The sequence below is a fragment of the Arvicanthis niloticus genome, chromosome 14, assembly GCF_011762505.2.
Source record: "Arvicanthis niloticus isolate mArvNil1 chromosome 14, mArvNil1.pat.X, whole genome shotgun sequence".
In the NCBI taxonomy this organism is placed as follows: Eukaryota; Metazoa; Chordata; class Mammalia; order Rodentia; family Muridae; genus Arvicanthis; species Arvicanthis niloticus.
Genome location: NC_047671.1, coordinates 36637878 through 36654851, shown reverse-complemented (window position 1 = coordinate 36654851; position 16974 = coordinate 36637878).

Here is a 16974-nt window from a genome sequence, read left to right as displayed (position 1 = left end):
CACACACACACACACACACACACTGTATCCTCTAAATTTTTAACAATATATATTTCTTTGCAGGGGAATGAACCAACTGGAACTTAATTCTGCTCAGATATTTTACTTTGTTTTTAAAACTGGTGCTTATTTCTTTGTAGTTACAAATAGTTTGTAACTTTGTAAATTTGTAGTTAAGTGCTTTTGTGCTATTCTGGTCTTTCACTAGTGTCTGAGAACAGATCACTCTGAAACATTTTGAAACTGGCATTAACAAAGTCTTGAGAGAGTAAAATTAAATTAGTAGAATATAAATCTGGAAAAAAATTCAAGTAATTCATAGTTTTAAAGCAAAATAATATATTTTATTATGTATTGTCTCTGGTATTTATTATGTTCTATTAACATCCATTTGAAAGTTTAGTCTGTCTGTCTCTCTCTCTCTCTCTCTCTCTCTCTCTCTCTCTCTCTGTCTCCCTCCCTCCCTCCCTCCCTCCCTCCCTCCCTCCCTCCCTCCTTCCTTCCCTCCTTTCCTTCCTCCTTCTCCCTTCTGATTTTTCTCCAAGGACATTGAGAATTAAACAAATAGACTTCCTTGAACATGCTAGGTAAGTAAGTGCTAGACTGCTGAGATCCATTTGCAGCCCACAATGTTTAAAACTGGATCCTTTTATGTATCTCAGAAAGGTACTGTAATTAGCCAAGGCCCTATGGTTCAGTTTCTTTTCTTATTGTCCAATGACAGATAAAGTATAAAAAGGTAACTATGTATACATTTTCCATAAAATAGATTAAAATGTTATTTGTTAGAATCAAATTTCTGTTATTTTTCTTGTTTAAGAATTTTTTTTTCTCTTCAGGTCTTAATTAATTTTAAGTTTTAAGAGAAATGAGCTCAAAATAAACTTGTGGGCCACCAAAGGCTAATTAAGTTGCTCAGTGTCAAGGTGAAAGGCAAGAAGACACTCTACAAACAACAGTCCTTTGGCTGCCTGTTGATGAGTCCCAAGGCATCAGTGCACGGACACTAAGAAAAACAAACACTGGAAGTGATAATTGATGCTTATAAGCATTCATAACACACCAATGTCCTTTCTTTTTCCCCTGCCTCTTGCACTTCACATCTGGTATAGATTAAATGACATTGGACCTCTGTTTTTTAACTGTGACTTGCAGAATAGACATCTGATAGCCCATTCTATATTTATAAAAACAAAGAGTACCCGGGTTCCTTTAATGTTTTGGTAGCTTTTTCCCCCCTGTAAATGTCACATTATCCTCCATTTAGTTAACTATTGCATCCTTCCTCAGAGCTTCAGAGTGCTGTTATAACATTCTTTTCTAGAATAGGAAGACAGCAGCAGTGAGGTACAAAGCCTACAGAAATGTGTAAACAGGACAGAAATAGCGGGCTTCATAAAGTTTACACTAGTGAAGTAAAACTTACTGGGATAGCAGGTCAGTGCTTATGTTACATAAAGGGTGAGAACAGTGCTACGTGCAATGCTTGATTTTTTTTGTAGAAATAAATTAATAGAAAACAACTCACTACCATGAAAGGGGAACACAGAGTAATAAAGTGGCAAATTTTCTTCACAAATTTCATTGAGTACTAATATTTTGCTGTTAACAAGTTTGGAGTAAGCTCTTATTTAAGGCCTAATGAAGTTACATAATCACAACTGCTCATAGTTTAGTGATGTGTGTTCTTAATAGCTTTTGTAGAACCTAGGAAAGCTGCTTTTCAACATTTTGTTTTCATTTTTTGTGTGTCTATATCAGAGCTTCCCAGGCCCTCACCTTTTTGAGGGAATATAATGATGGATGTTTACATTAATTTACCTGAGGTGTGATCCAATGAGAGAGATTGAGCCTGAACATTTACAGTGATCAGATGTTCTGTTCATTTCATTCTTTACTTCGTCTTTGTGACTTTTCTTCTCCTCAGCCCATATAGCTAGATAAGGAGAAAATATGTATTGATTTCATAATGTACAAAAGTCTTACCTATGCTTCTGGATCTCCAGTTGTTCAGAATTGTGGGGAAAGACAGTCTCACTGGCTTTGCACTCCTTGTGTCATGTTGAAGTCCCTAAAATCCTGTAGCAGCTGGTGGGGTACAAATAAACAGACTGTATGATAAGTGTTACTCTTTTGCCTATGGTAAAGACTAACCAAAGATTATAGTATCTTCTTAATTTTCTTTCTTTCTTTCTTTCTTTCTTTCTTTCTTTCTTTCTTTCTTTCTTTTTTCTCTTTTTTCTTTTCTTCCTTTGCTTCGTTGTTTCTTTCTTTTCATGATATATTTTCTTTGGTTTGGTTTTGCTTAGCATTTAATGAAATGGAATAAGAAGGAATACTGCTGCTTTTATCATATAATGAACATATTGAATTTTATTTTTAATAGTATTTAATACTAGTATTAAAAGCAATATTTGCTACAATTACCATAACCATTCTTGCTTCCATAAGAAAATAGCAAATTACCCCAAGGTGAATTGAATTTTCTATTTTCATGGCTTTTGCCTATTTTTTGTTTCTTTATTCTTTGTTCATACAATATATTCCAACCATTGCCTCCTTTACCTCCATTCAATTGAATGCCCCCCCTTCATCTTTTAAGGCTTAGAGATCTTTTCTGTTATTCTGTTGTTTCCCAGATAGAAAAAAAGCCTTCTAAAAAGACAATATATAAGGCTTTAGTGTGTCAAGTTTTGGCATGCAATTCAGTTGGGAAGGGTAGACCACTCAAGGACTAACTTCAGTGAAGCTTCATTCCTTTCCATTGGACTAAAGGGACAGTCAGTCAGAAGGAGGTTGGGGGAACCCTCCTGAATGTATCAGAGACCTGGGAGGTGAGAGACTCTTAGGATGCAAAGGGAGAGACCCTAATTGAAATGCCCTACAATAGGGAGAGGGAACTTGTAGAGCACCTCCAGAAAAAGACAGGGCATTGAGTGAGAGATGGGTTGCTATTCCACAGTCAAAACTCTTACACGTAATTGTTCCTGTCTGAAAGAACTGCATGGATGGAAATGAAGAGGAGCCTGAGGAAAAGGTCCAGTGACAGGCCCAAAGTGGGACCCAGATCAAGAGGTAGTCCCAAGGCATGACATTATTACAGAGGCTATGGAGCACTCACAAAAAGGGACCTATTATGACTGCCCTCCAAAAGACCCAATAAGCAGATGAAACAGTCAGATGCAGATATTTGCACCCAACCAATGAACAGAAGCTGCTGACCCCTTTGCTTGAATTAGGGAAAAGCTGGAGGAGGCAGAGGAGGAGAGTGACTTTGTAGGAGGACGAGCAGTCTCAATTAATCTGGACCCCTGAGATCTCTTAGACACTGGATCACCAACCAGGCAGCATATACCATCTGATATGAGAGCAAACACATATACAGTAGAGGACTGCTGGGTGTAAATTCAGTCAGAAAAGATGCACCTAACCTTCAAGAGACTGGAATTGCCAAAGAGTTTAGAGGTCTGGAGGAGTGGGGTGGGGAGGTCCTCATGGAAACAAGGTGGCAGTAGGAGGTATGGGATGTGGAACAGTCAGAAGGTGGACAGGGAGGGGAATAAAATTTGAAGTGTAATAAATAAATAAATAAATAAATAAATAAATAAATAAATAATAAGAATTAAAAAAAAGTAATAAAAAATGTCTGCTATTTGCACAGTATTGGGTCATTTCCCTGGCATCTAACTGCTCCTGTAAAATAGAAGCTAATGAAAGGTGCCCCCCAACGGCTTCCTCTCTGTATAAGAATACATGCTTTTCTATATGTAAAAAGTTTGGATACCAATAGAAAGGGAGAATAGAGGCAGAAAAGATGAATAGTGATTACCAATGATGTATGTTATTCTAGCTTTATAGTTTTTTTAAATTTTATTTTGCATATATGGCACTTTTAATAACACAAATAAATGCTCTATGATTTTAAAATTCTACCTTCTTATTTTAATATAATACAAGTTTATCAATTTCTTTTAAAGTATTTTTGTCATTCAAAGGCATAACTTGATAACATGATAAGAAGGAAAATATATACAGACTATAGGAAATAAAATATGGTCACCTTTCTTCACAGTTGGCATGATCCTCTCTATAGAACATTCAAAAAATTATTTAAAGAAAACCTACAGCTAAGTGATTATAGCAGGCTTGCAAGGTACAACTTTCAAATATGTATGTTGGTGTTCAGTTTATCAATAATGAACAGGGAAATTTCAAATGGAATAACAATATTATTTATATCTCCACTACCCAGAAACTAATACTTAGAGGTGTTGTCAACTGAACTGCATATAGAGTCTACTGAAATTCAATCTGCCGAGCATTCCTATGAGGGATTTTCTTGACTATTTAAAGCCTAACAACCCACATAATATGTGCACGATGCCTTCTGTTGCCAGCCAGATAAAACATGGGAAAAGAAAACAAATTTGCTTTTTTTTTTTGCCTGTTTCCCTTCATTCTTGATGCAAGTTTATCAATCCTTTCCTGAGGAATTCATTCACAGGTATTAGAATCAATGTTTCTTAGCTTCTACTGTACACTAAAGGGCAGCAACTCTTCTGGAGTCCTCTGTACCTTTAGCACAGACATTATCAGAATAGGGCTGTTGATTTATCCAGCCTGTTAGAATCAAGAACTTCTAGATTTTTGTCTCTGGTTTGATATAGTTATTGTTGACTACTTATACTACATCCTTTAATACAATCTAGTAAATCGTACAGAAGCATACACCCCACATGAGTGTGTGTGTGTGTATATATATATATATGAATATAATATATATTATATAATTCTTTCAGAACTGTCACTTCAGAGAACCCTGACTAATATAAGAAGGATAAATCTATACAACATCTCATGGAGAAAAGTACAAATTTGAACAAATGATTACATGCTCCATGATCATAAAATAGATGGCTAATAGTCTGTTTAACAGCACTTTCCCCTTTGTTTATTATTCCTAGAGTAACTAGTGAAAGTGAAGAACAAAGGCAAAAGACTATCTGACTTCAAACATACCAAACATACAGGAAGTAATCTGTGTGCTGTTGGCAATAGAATAGAATTACAGAAGAATGTAAAAGAGTGGAGGACACAAAAATAATGCCATAAGCTGTCAATCTTCAACAAGCAAGAAAGGTAATGGTGTTTAAAATAAGTGAAGTTTATATTAATACAATATTCATCTAGACATTGTATTTAATTGCAATAGAATCCTTACACATATTTGCCACATAGCACATACATACATAAAAACACATATACATATATGCGTATGATGTGTGTGTGTGTGTGCGTGTGTGTGTGTGTTCAGAAACAAAATATCTCACAGTGAACAATGTGGATGTATTCCTTTCTGACGTCAGATCTCTTTCTGCTGATTTTTAATAATCATCTGCAAAGATGATTTCCTACTTAATTATTTTCTTTGTTACTCAAATCGTCAGTGACCTTTTCCCATAACTTAATTTGTCCTATTTCTCAATTTTTCATTAAAGGGGATAGAATAATCAACATTTTCAAAATTAATTTTAGTTACCAAATGAATAAATCTTAGGATAATGTTCAAAGTGCATCTCTTGAAAGATATTTTTCTTTTTTGCTTTTTTGTCCTTCTTCTAGAAAACAATTATACCATTTTACTGAATTTATTATTACTTGGCTCCTTAGTTGATCCCTTTGTTTTGATTTCTTACAAGAATATATTTTAGTTAAATTCACACCTTCTCTCATATTTACCACTCATCTTCCTGCATTTTCTTTAGAGCTTTCTGCCTTTCCACCCAATTACATCCCTATTTCCTTGTGTTCTTTGCCCCCTTTTCTCCTCCTCCTCTTTTTCCTCCTCCAACTCTGCCTTCTTTCTCCTCATCCTCCTCTCCCTCCTTCTTATTTTCCTTTTGTAATTCAGGTTGTCCACATGTGTATGGACAATGGGATATGTATGGACATTTGGTATGGGATAATTAATATGCTCAGAGACAACTTAACAGTGGCCATACCCCTGAAGAATGAGGACTACAAATTCCCCAGAAGCCATTGACTGCAAATAGATCCTCACATATGGGGGAGACCTCATATCTCTACATCAGCTCTTGGTTGTTTATGAGCAAAAGCTTTGTAGCTCTTGTGCAAGCAACCTTATTTACCATGAGTTCATTAATACAAATGGCTCATAATGTTCAGAAAACAGAGTATCACCACACTTCTCCCTATCATGTAGCTCTTACTTACTGCCCTATCTTCCACCATGTTACCTGAACTTTGGGGTAGAAAGGTGGATGTAAATATCCCAATCAAGGCTGAGCACTCAACAGTTAATTATTCTCAGCACTCTGAACAGTTTGGAACCTACATGTGCCCATTCATTGTAGCTACTACTGTGCCCACTACACAAAGAAGCCTCTTTAGTCAATGTTGAGAGCAGTATGTTATATTTCCCTCAGTCAGACTGATCCTAGAAGTCTTGAAACCAATATATATTATTGTTGTGTTCTTGGTTACCTACTGTAATTAAGAGGTATTACCTTACTGTCGAAGATGCTACATATTTTGCTTGTAGGATATAAATAAATCAATCTTAAAACCTTCTGGAAACTTCATTCCTGGTGCCTAGCTTTAATAGTGTGAGAAGGTGCTATGAAGGCAAGTGGGAGAGAAAAGACATATTGACCTTACCAGCACTGTACACAACATGCTACAATACCCCCATTGATATAATAAGGGTACGTAGGTTATTTGTATAAATAAACTTTTCTGATTGGATCTGAGGTCTGCTCCAGAGGAGAGAATTTATGCCTGGTATTATGAACCTGCTCAAAAATCGATGTCTGGGAAAGTCATAGATTGTAGGATGGAATCCACACATTTATTTTGATAAAAGATGGTTTTGTCTAGTGGCCTTCTAAATACTTATGTTACCCATAGACCTAGACTTGTTTACAGTGGGTATTAATGTGGAGAACTTATTAAACTGCTGAGAATAGTTGACTGTGAGTGTTTAGTTGTAAATAATATGCCTTTATTAACTTCTTCCCCCCACCATAAAAGGGAAGGTTAGAGAATAACTCAGTAAAGAAAACAAAATGATTGTAAGAGCCAATAAAATATGTGTTCTAGACATGACAGGCCATCAGTGTCATGAGTTCACAACAGCTGTGGTTACCTGTAGACGAACAAATCAATCACAATTCTAGCATGCATGGAGGAAGTACCACCTATAGCTATAATGCTACTGGCATCTGATTGAGATGGAAAGAGAAACTGTATGGGAGTTAACATTGACACTAGTAGGTTGCTCATACCTAAAGGCACATACACATGGACATGTACACAGTATTAACTAGGCCAAATAATTGAAAATAGCATATGAAATTGGATAGTGTAAGGTGTTTGAGTAGCCCAGAGAAACTTAAATGGGAAACTGTTGGTTGCACATCATAGCAATATGTTGTACACATACGTGAAATTCTCAAAGAAGTAATTTTCAAAAGAAAGCTAAGAAATAATGAAGAGAATATTGTCCTATGAAATTATTGACAAAATACTAAATATGGAGACATTCAGAATACTGTGGGGAAATACTGTCTCAAATATAATCACTGTCCCTACTTCTATTTTTTTACAAGTCACGAAGCATCAGAATTACAGTTTTTTCAAGACTGAAGAATTCCTCCCTGAATATCATGATGTTTCTTTTGGATGCTAAGACCACTAAATATGTAGCTCTCACAAATGTCCTCAGGTATATTTTATGCTGCCTTTTAAGACACTTTTGTGAGGGTTGCCTTTAATAGACAGCAGTTATAGCTAATGGGAGAGGAAGAGTTGGTTTTCTTTAAGAATGTGATCTCTAGAAAGTCAACCACACTCCAGTAGAAGCCTGTATGTCTACGTATGTATAGCCAGTTCAAAGCAGTTTTGATATATATATATATATATTTAAAAAGTAGGACAATAAGTTTGGTGAGCAGGGAAAGGGGAGTGGATCTGGGAAGAGTTTGGCGAGGAATGCATGAGACAATAAAATATTGTACAGAATTCTAAAGAATTCATAATTTAGAAAAGAAAGCAGGTGTTGTGATTTATTTTTACAACACCTAAATTATCAAGTCTAAGTAATATATGCTTTAAATTTCCATGTCTACAATACAGTATAGATTGTGAATCTTAGCAAAGGAATCCAAAAATGTTGGAATGCCAGTGGTACATCTCAGTTACTTGGGATGCTCTTGTTGTTGTTGTTGTTCAATATGAAATAGGTTTTTTGATACATAAAAGATTTCCAGTAGAGTCAGTCAATAATGTCAAAAAATATAACCTTCACACTCAACAGTTACACAGAGTTTGTTTAGTTTGTGCTGTCTACATAGACAAAACTGCACATATGTAAAACTGGTAGCCTAGTATATATTCAAATAAAGAAAAAAACTAGAGCGTCAAAAAAGTTCCACCTTTACAGGGAAAACAAGACTAGGGTCATTAGCCTTTAATAGGTTTTAATGTCTGGGGACATTGAAGCAATTACTACTTGGAGAAAATGATTTAGCTAGCTGTGAAAGCTATTCAGGAACAGTTAAACATTTACAAATGTTTTCAGATTTGGTCTGTGAGTTTAATGACCATCTCTGTACATTTGATCAGCCTTGATAGTGGAATTGCTCTGCCTGGTGTGGACCAAGTCCTAGAAAAACAACCAAATCTTCAGCTGTTTTTTTCCAAATATAGAAATACTTAGCAATTTGTCCAACCACTCCAACAGAATAACAGTTTCAAATGAGTCAGTCAACATGATTCTGAATCTTTGAAATGGCATATTATTTTTTACTTCCCCTGTGGTATATCTTTCTAAATCACAGATATACCACAGATATACCCTGTGGTATATCTTTCTAAATCACAGTTCAGCAAACATTGGCTAGCTGGTGTGTCTTTTGATAGAAAATAAAAAACCCATGCCTCTTGTCAGGTTCTGAATGAGCATATTGATGAGCTAAAAGCAGAATATTTTTATAAAGGCTATACCAATTCATAGCACATTGATGAAAAATTGGGAATTAAAAGTTACAATGCATACAAATAAATTCTCCAATTCACTGTTATGTAACTAATTACAAGGTGTACTGCAGGAAGCCAACATCAGAACATTTCTCGAACATAGAACACATATGCTACAGTTCAGATTTCAGCCACAAATGGAGGCCTTTGAATCTGGTTCATGTATTTGAAAATTCATGAAAATTAAAATAAATTTCATCACTAAAAGCCCTTGACTCATTTTTTTTCCAGAAAACCTGCTCAGAACTTTCAAAATAAGTTTATATAAGGTGAGAAAAAACATCAGGTTTGCATACTTACAAGAGAACTGAGGCAGGTTTATTCACTGCGTGGCCCCTAGAAACAGAACAGTGCTCTTCTTCCACATTATGAGCTAATTTCAGGGCCAAGCATTAAGCAAGCCCTCTAGACTTTTCCCATGGAGAGATTAATTCATGTGCACATTTAGGTTTGTTTGAAGGTACAGAACACTCTGCATTGTTTGGGTCCCAGCCCTAACAGCAAGTTGTAGACAAAATGCTAAGACAGAATCCTTCGAACTGTTAAAATCTGAATTCTTTCCTGTTTGAGCATTCTGCAGTTGCCAACAGGAAGCAGGAGGCTTTCAACAAAAGTGCTCCTCTAAGGAGATATTTGGCAGGACAACAAATCTTTCAGATGTGGCGTACTATTATTAATTATCTGAACAAAGCAGTTGGAATTGTAAATTCAGACAAGAGAGTCTTATTTGAAAGACTTTGAAAGTTGTAACATATTAAAGAAAATGGCTTGCTTGGGACAAAGTAATGGGATTTCTGAGTTGTAAATATGTGTATATTTCATCCATATTCAATTTTTATGCTGCAAAATAGCAAACTGCACACACTAATGATATATTATTGTAAAGCATAAATACTTAAAACTTCCTCTTGTAAAAAAAAAACTTTTGAAAATCATGCTGTAATTACACAATGATGTCTCTGGGGTATATTTGTGTGTGTGTGTGTGTGTGTGTGTGTGTGTCTTTCTATGTAATGATAAATTGCTTCTCTGCAAATTATAAAAAAACTTATTTTGTATGTGCCTCTCTGCAAATTATACAAAAACTTATTTTGTATGTGCATCTACTCTTAATACTAAATATACTGTTGGAACAACCATCAAGAAAACTGCAACACATTAACTTTGATAATGGATTATTAACATCAACAGTTGTAACACATTAATGTATATATTCATGTTTAAAGTTATTTTTATTCATGTATGTATATGCCAAATGTGAGTACAATACTCAAGCCAGAAAACGGCTTCAAATGCCTTGGTACAGAGATTGAGTTACATGCAGCTGTAAGCCATTCAATGTGGGTCCTGGGAACTAAACTCTGGTCTGCTCTGAAAGAATAATAATTACTCTTAACCACTGAGTGACTTTTCCCACCTCACTTTATATTTTAATACAAAAATGTAAAAAAAAAAAAAAGCAGTAAGGAATCATACTAGTTTTTCTTTACCTTCTACACACACACACACACACACACACACACACACACACGTAAGATGAAGTTATATCACAGTCTAATAAAAACTACCCTATCAACCATGAGACTCTGTTTGTCAGGTAAATCTAAATGATCCACAAAAGAATGTAGGGTATTAATAATCATATTAGTTGCCTCCAAGAAATTGAAGATAGGACCATATTGCTAAACACACTACATATTTCAGACACCATATTACTAGAATCATGCCAGCTGTGAACTGGAAGCCTTATCCTTGAGGACTATATCCCACAATAGCATATGTTTAAATAAAAAAAAAATCTAATAGTGAAATGTATAGTATAGAGAAATCAATAGTAAAAAAATAGTAAACCAACTGTGACATCAATGAATCAAAATAATAACAAACAAATTTGCTAAGATATGCCAAAAGTTTTTCTAATGGCACTTATAGGCTGAAGGTAAATGAATATTTATCTGATCGGACTTAGGGATCATTCAGTAAGAGAGAACTCATACCTGGTACTATAAAAGTAGCCAACCACCCATAGTTGGTTAGAACATGAAACCCAAAGGAGACTCTACTACTGCCACTTTCCCAAACCAGTATGATCTGTAACTGAGTTGTTATTGTTAATTTGTATACCCACATTTACGTTTAGCTCTCACTTATAGAAAGACACAGCTTGTCAAAATGCAAGAATGGAGTACCAGTCCCGTATGAAATATCTGTAACATAACCTCAGCCAGTTTAGGTTCAGGATTCATGATGGAAAAGGTTTTGAGATGGTTGTAAGAATCAAACATATTTGTTGCAAGATTGTTTTATCTATAGAAGACCGGGAAACTACACACAAAAATTTCCAACAACATAGTTACCTAAACAAGACCCAGATGACAAGGCCACCTGACATGCCCAAAACGATGTGTGAAATCTCACAAGACTAAGAACTATAGGTAATAAATGATTGCTTAGAGAGAATGAATCTCTCTCCCCAATGGTTTGGCCTTTGCCTGATTTTCCAATACCAATCAATCAGTTTTAGGAACACCTGAGTAACACTGAAAGGGTGTGTGTGTGTGTGTGTGTGTGTGTGTGTGTGTGTGCGTGTGAAGTGTAATAATTCAAGAAAAAAAGAACCTACCTAAATAAAAAATTAAAATTAAAATATTTTGTAGAAAATCAAGCAAAAATGTCCTGCAAATACTGTCAATTAAATTGAAATTATAAAAATTTTAACATCACAATGTTTAAATTTTGTCTGTGTACACACAGAGCTATTCCCGTTGCTATGCTATGATTAAACATATCTGTCATCAATAAATTAAAGCCACCTAAGTCCATAACTCTAAGCATATAATGTTTAAATTTAAAATGAAAATGATGATGTAACTATTGTTTGTTTATTTTTATTTATATTTAAGTATTTTCAATAAATATATTCATAAAGTGAAGAAATAATACTCACACTGTAATTAAATAAACAATATTGTAGAACAAATTAATAGTTACCTTGAAATACTAGTCTATTTTAGTTAAGTTTTTGAAAACAAAGTCAAATTATACTTTTGACATTATTCTTGAGAAATACACATATTTCCATAATTTAAATTAAAGATTTATTCCATGTTACTATTAAAAATTAGTTTTTAGACTTATGTCATAATCCTGTTTTAAAGATTCATTTTATAAACTAACCTGCTAAACATTAACAAGCCATGGACCATATAAACATTAAAAATCAAAATTTTGAAATGCTATAGAATCTAATAGATTAGATATGGGGTTATATGGAGGGAGGGGACAGGGTGGGCCTGGGAACAAGAAGTCTGAGGTAAGGGAACAGTAGAAAGAGACAGTACTAGGAGAGACAACTGGATTGGGGCTGATATCTCTGGGATGAACTAGAAACCTAGAGATACGGAAATCCCCAGGAATCTCTGAGGATGACCCTAGGTAAGACTCTTAGCAATGGGATATATGCATTCTGAACTGGCTATCTTCTGTAGCCATGCAAGATTTCCAATGGAGGGATTGGTATGCCAACCCAGCCACAAAACCTTCGACCCACAGTTTATCCTGCCTACAAGATGTACAGGGGTAAAGGATGGAATAGAACTTGAAGGAGGGCCCAACCAATGACTGGCCCAGCTTGAGACCATGCCATAACGGGGAGTCCACCTTTGACTATTAATGATATTCTTCATACTTGTAAACCAAGGCTAGCATTACTGTCATTAGAAGGGCTTCACCTAGCAACTGAGGGAAACTGATGAAGAAAGCCACTGCCAAAACATTAAGCTTAGCTTAAGAAATCCTGTGGAAGTGGAGGAGGAAGGAGTGAAAGAGCCAGTGGGGTCAACAACACTGCAAGAACCCTAGAGAATCAACTAATCCCAGTCCACAAGGGCTCATAGACACTGAAGTGCCAACCAGAGAGCATGTATGGGACAGACTTAGACCCTCTGCACATATGTAACACTTGTTAAGCTGCATCTTCATGTCGGACTCCTAATGGCGCTGTTTCTGACTACATTCTGACTATGTTTGGATCCCTTTCCTCTAACTGAGCTGCCTTATTTAGCCTCATTTGAAAAAGTTCTGCATAGTAATACTTTGAACACTTCTTTCCAATTTGTGTCCTCTTTATATTGTCTAGTGTCTTAATTGCTCTAACTAGAACTTCAAGTACTATATTGAATTCAGCCTTATGAATTCCAACTTTCCCAGGTTTTTGCTTCTGTTTGTTTTTATTACATATGGCTCAATGTGTTATTGTATTATCTTTTGAAACACACTTTATCTGAAGCCAAACATTCAAGATCATGGTCGTAGACAGCTGTACAAATTGTATACATTATTAATTCCTGCTCACCATCTTTGAATCGGTCCCCACAATGTTCAATAATTTTCTATCAGTACTAACCGACCAACTCAGATTTTTATGTTTGAATAAATGTTTCTATTTGAAAATGTTCTCATTTCCCTTAGCTTTCCTGTTTCTCAGAACCTTCGCTCAGCTCACAACTTAACCCAATTACTTCAAAGACAAAAAAATAAAGAGAACACACATAGAGCATTACTTTCCTGACAACAAAGATAAAACCCAAAATACATATTTACCTAGATGATAACATTCATATAAAAAGAGTTTCTGTCCATTCTTTTATGGCAGGCAGATTATTTTATTGATGCCATCTTTTTACCTAAAAGAGGAAACATGTGTTTTGGCTTACAGTTTTATAGTATTTATTTACTCTATAAATTTTGGCTGTGTGAATAGTAGGTAAGTAGGACCATCATGGTAGCAAGTTCATGTAACAGACACTATGTATGTCATAGTATACAGGAAGCAGAGCCAGAGTAGAAAAAAATGGAAATCAGATAGAGCCTTCACAGTCAAGTCCTTGTGACCAACACCTCTGCCTAGGTCTTACCTCAAAGAACTCCACCCATACAACACCAAATGGGAACAAACCTTTCATATATGAGCCTTTTAGTGCTCTTCATATTGTCCTGAAAACCCTCCCCAAACCCATAAATATCACATGTCATTTTCCCTTGCCTGGATTGTTTTTCTTTCAAGCTAATTGCTTAACCCCAATCTTCAAATTTATGGAAGAGTTTCCTTAGCTTTCTGACCACAAATATGCTTCAATTCATTCTACACTGTAAAGTCTCACAGTACACTTTTAACTTCACACCTAAAATCTTTACTCTTTCATTTTTACATATCTCTTTATCATCATATCCTTAGTATATCCTGTGTCTGTCAGCTGTTAAGTGGTTTAGGAGTGGAAGAAATGTTTCTGTTTTCAATCACATTTATTTCCCAAATTCCTGGTGTTGTGTTCATTGACTATAGGAAAAAATGTATATGGTATTCAAATATGAGTCTGTGTTTATGTGTCCTCTTGGAAATAACTGTGTTTCTCAGTATTGTAGACTCACTGTACCTATCTCTAAATCAGGTTCTCAGAAGGCACAAGTACTCTGAGTTAAAGAAAAATGAATACTATGGCAGTTGAGTATTACCAATTATTTTTTAAGTAACTTCAGACTATCATTGTCAAAATAATCACTTTTTAAAGTGATTATTAAAAATTTACTTTTTATTTTAAAATTCCATACAATATTTTGATAATATGCTTTCTTCTCTATTAACACCTCCCAGATTCTCCCCACCACAATACCCAGCCAAGTTCATGCTTTCTGTCTCTGTTTTTGTCTCTCTGTCTCTCTATTTCCCTCTGTCTCTGTCTGTCTCTTTCTGTGTATCTGTCTCTGTGTGTCTGTCTGTCTCTGTCTCTATCTGTCTGTCTGTCTGTCTGTCTGTCTGTCTGTCTGTCTGTCTCTCTCTCTCTCTGTGTGTGTGTGTGTGTGTGTGTGTGTGTGTGTGTGTGTGTATAATAAAACCAGTTTGTTTATCTTCAGTTTTGGTTTAATTTATTTCTTTCAAATGAATGGAGTTTAAGAATTAGAACATTTACCCAGTCTGTTGTCAAAATAATGCTTAAACTATCACTTGACTTTGAATAAACATAGAAGAAACACTTAGTTTACCAAATCACTTGAGTTAGACAGTAAAGTATACTTATTAATATTAAAGTTTGGTCAATAAAAACAAAGTGGTCCTTTTAAACAGTAAACATTTAGAAACCTAGAGGATAATATGGTCAGCAAAATTATCTACACATAGAAAACAAAAATGCCTCATGTGTCCATTAATTTTTGAACTGAAACTAAAGGGGCTGATCTTTAAAAAGTGATTAAAATCAGTGGTTACCAGGGAGTTAGGAGATAAAAATGAGAAGAGACAATGGTAGGAGGATATTGAACCAAGGCATAAGGTTACAACTGGGAAGAAAAAGAAAGTCCTCATGTTCTTCTGCACAGTGATCTACACAGAGCTGACTCAATAGTTTATATCTCAAAATCCCCAAAAGAAATATATTGAATGTTCCTACAGTAAACATAAGCATTTGAAGTGATTTGTATGTTAATTATTCTGACTTGAAAATTACACGATGCAAATATGTGTTGAAACACCATATTGTTTTTCTAAATATTTTATAACTATATATCAGGTAAGATTAAAACTTAAAGGCACAATTTAAGAAAATATAAATATATTAAATCCAGACTTAAGCCAGGAATGGTGGTGGACATCTGCAGTTATGATACCTTAGGATATGTGGGCAGAAGGATCAGCGAGTAAAGTCAGACTTATCTCAGGAGGAAATATGACAACATCTGGGTTACTTGAGACCCTGTTTTAAAACAAAACAAAAATCAAAATGAAATCAAAGTCAAAATATCAAATTTTGAAAATCAAAAACAAATACAGTGCATAATAATAGTAACAGATGTGGTACATACATACTTCATGAGCAAGCTGTCAAACTCTATGACTGCATACCAGAGCATGAGTCTATTTTAGCTACTTTAAACATTTTCAGGAACTTGATCTCAGTGAAATATCTACTGGAAGGAGGAGGAGGAGGAGGAGGAAGCAGAAGAGGAGGAAGAAGAGGAGGTTTGATTATGATTTTCTAGCAGTCAATGCATAGTGCTTCTTGTCATAAGTAACCAGAAACAAATGGAGTGACTTGCACATGATCAACTTTAATGAGTAAGCATCTGTGGCTTATTAGCACAATATGAAACCAAAAGGGATGGTTTGAGGTATGAGACTTACATGGGTTTCTCTATGATTCTATGATTATCCATCACATAAAATGATTCTCAAAAGGCATATGATATCTGTGTCTGTCTACACATATATACACACTTAACATTCATACACATATATATATATATATATATATACACATACAAAAGTATGTGTCAGCACATACTGGGATGTTATGGGTTCAGGGTCTATATATCAGGATTTGCTTCACTATATAATATATAGGATAAATTACTCGGCCATCTTGAGTTTTTTATACTGTAAATTTAGATTGTAAGATAAATATTTAGAGATTCTGCTAATCAGGACAGAGTATAAATTGTTAAATCTAAGTAGACTACTTTTATTGGCAAAGAACAGTTTTATATCTAATGAGTTTTAGTGCTAAAAAACAGAAAATATTCTATTGTTTTCTATATCCTTAATTTCTCTTAGCATCCAATTTATACACAAAAAAACCAAAAATAATCATAGATGTCAAAATGTTAAAAAAAGTCATAAATTTCAAGCATAATTATTAAATGAAACATAATTTTGAAGTTTATTCTTCAATGACAGACTGAAATGTTTTTACCTAATTTTATTTATAGTTTAGTTCCCTAGCTTACAAAATGCAATAATGAATACACATTAAAATGGAGAAAATTAAAAGCAGTATATTGCCTTCAAATTTATTTCAAGTAACATCAATTTAAATTTAAATGATATTTGAAAATACAGAAAGGGCACACACTAAAAAAGCACAC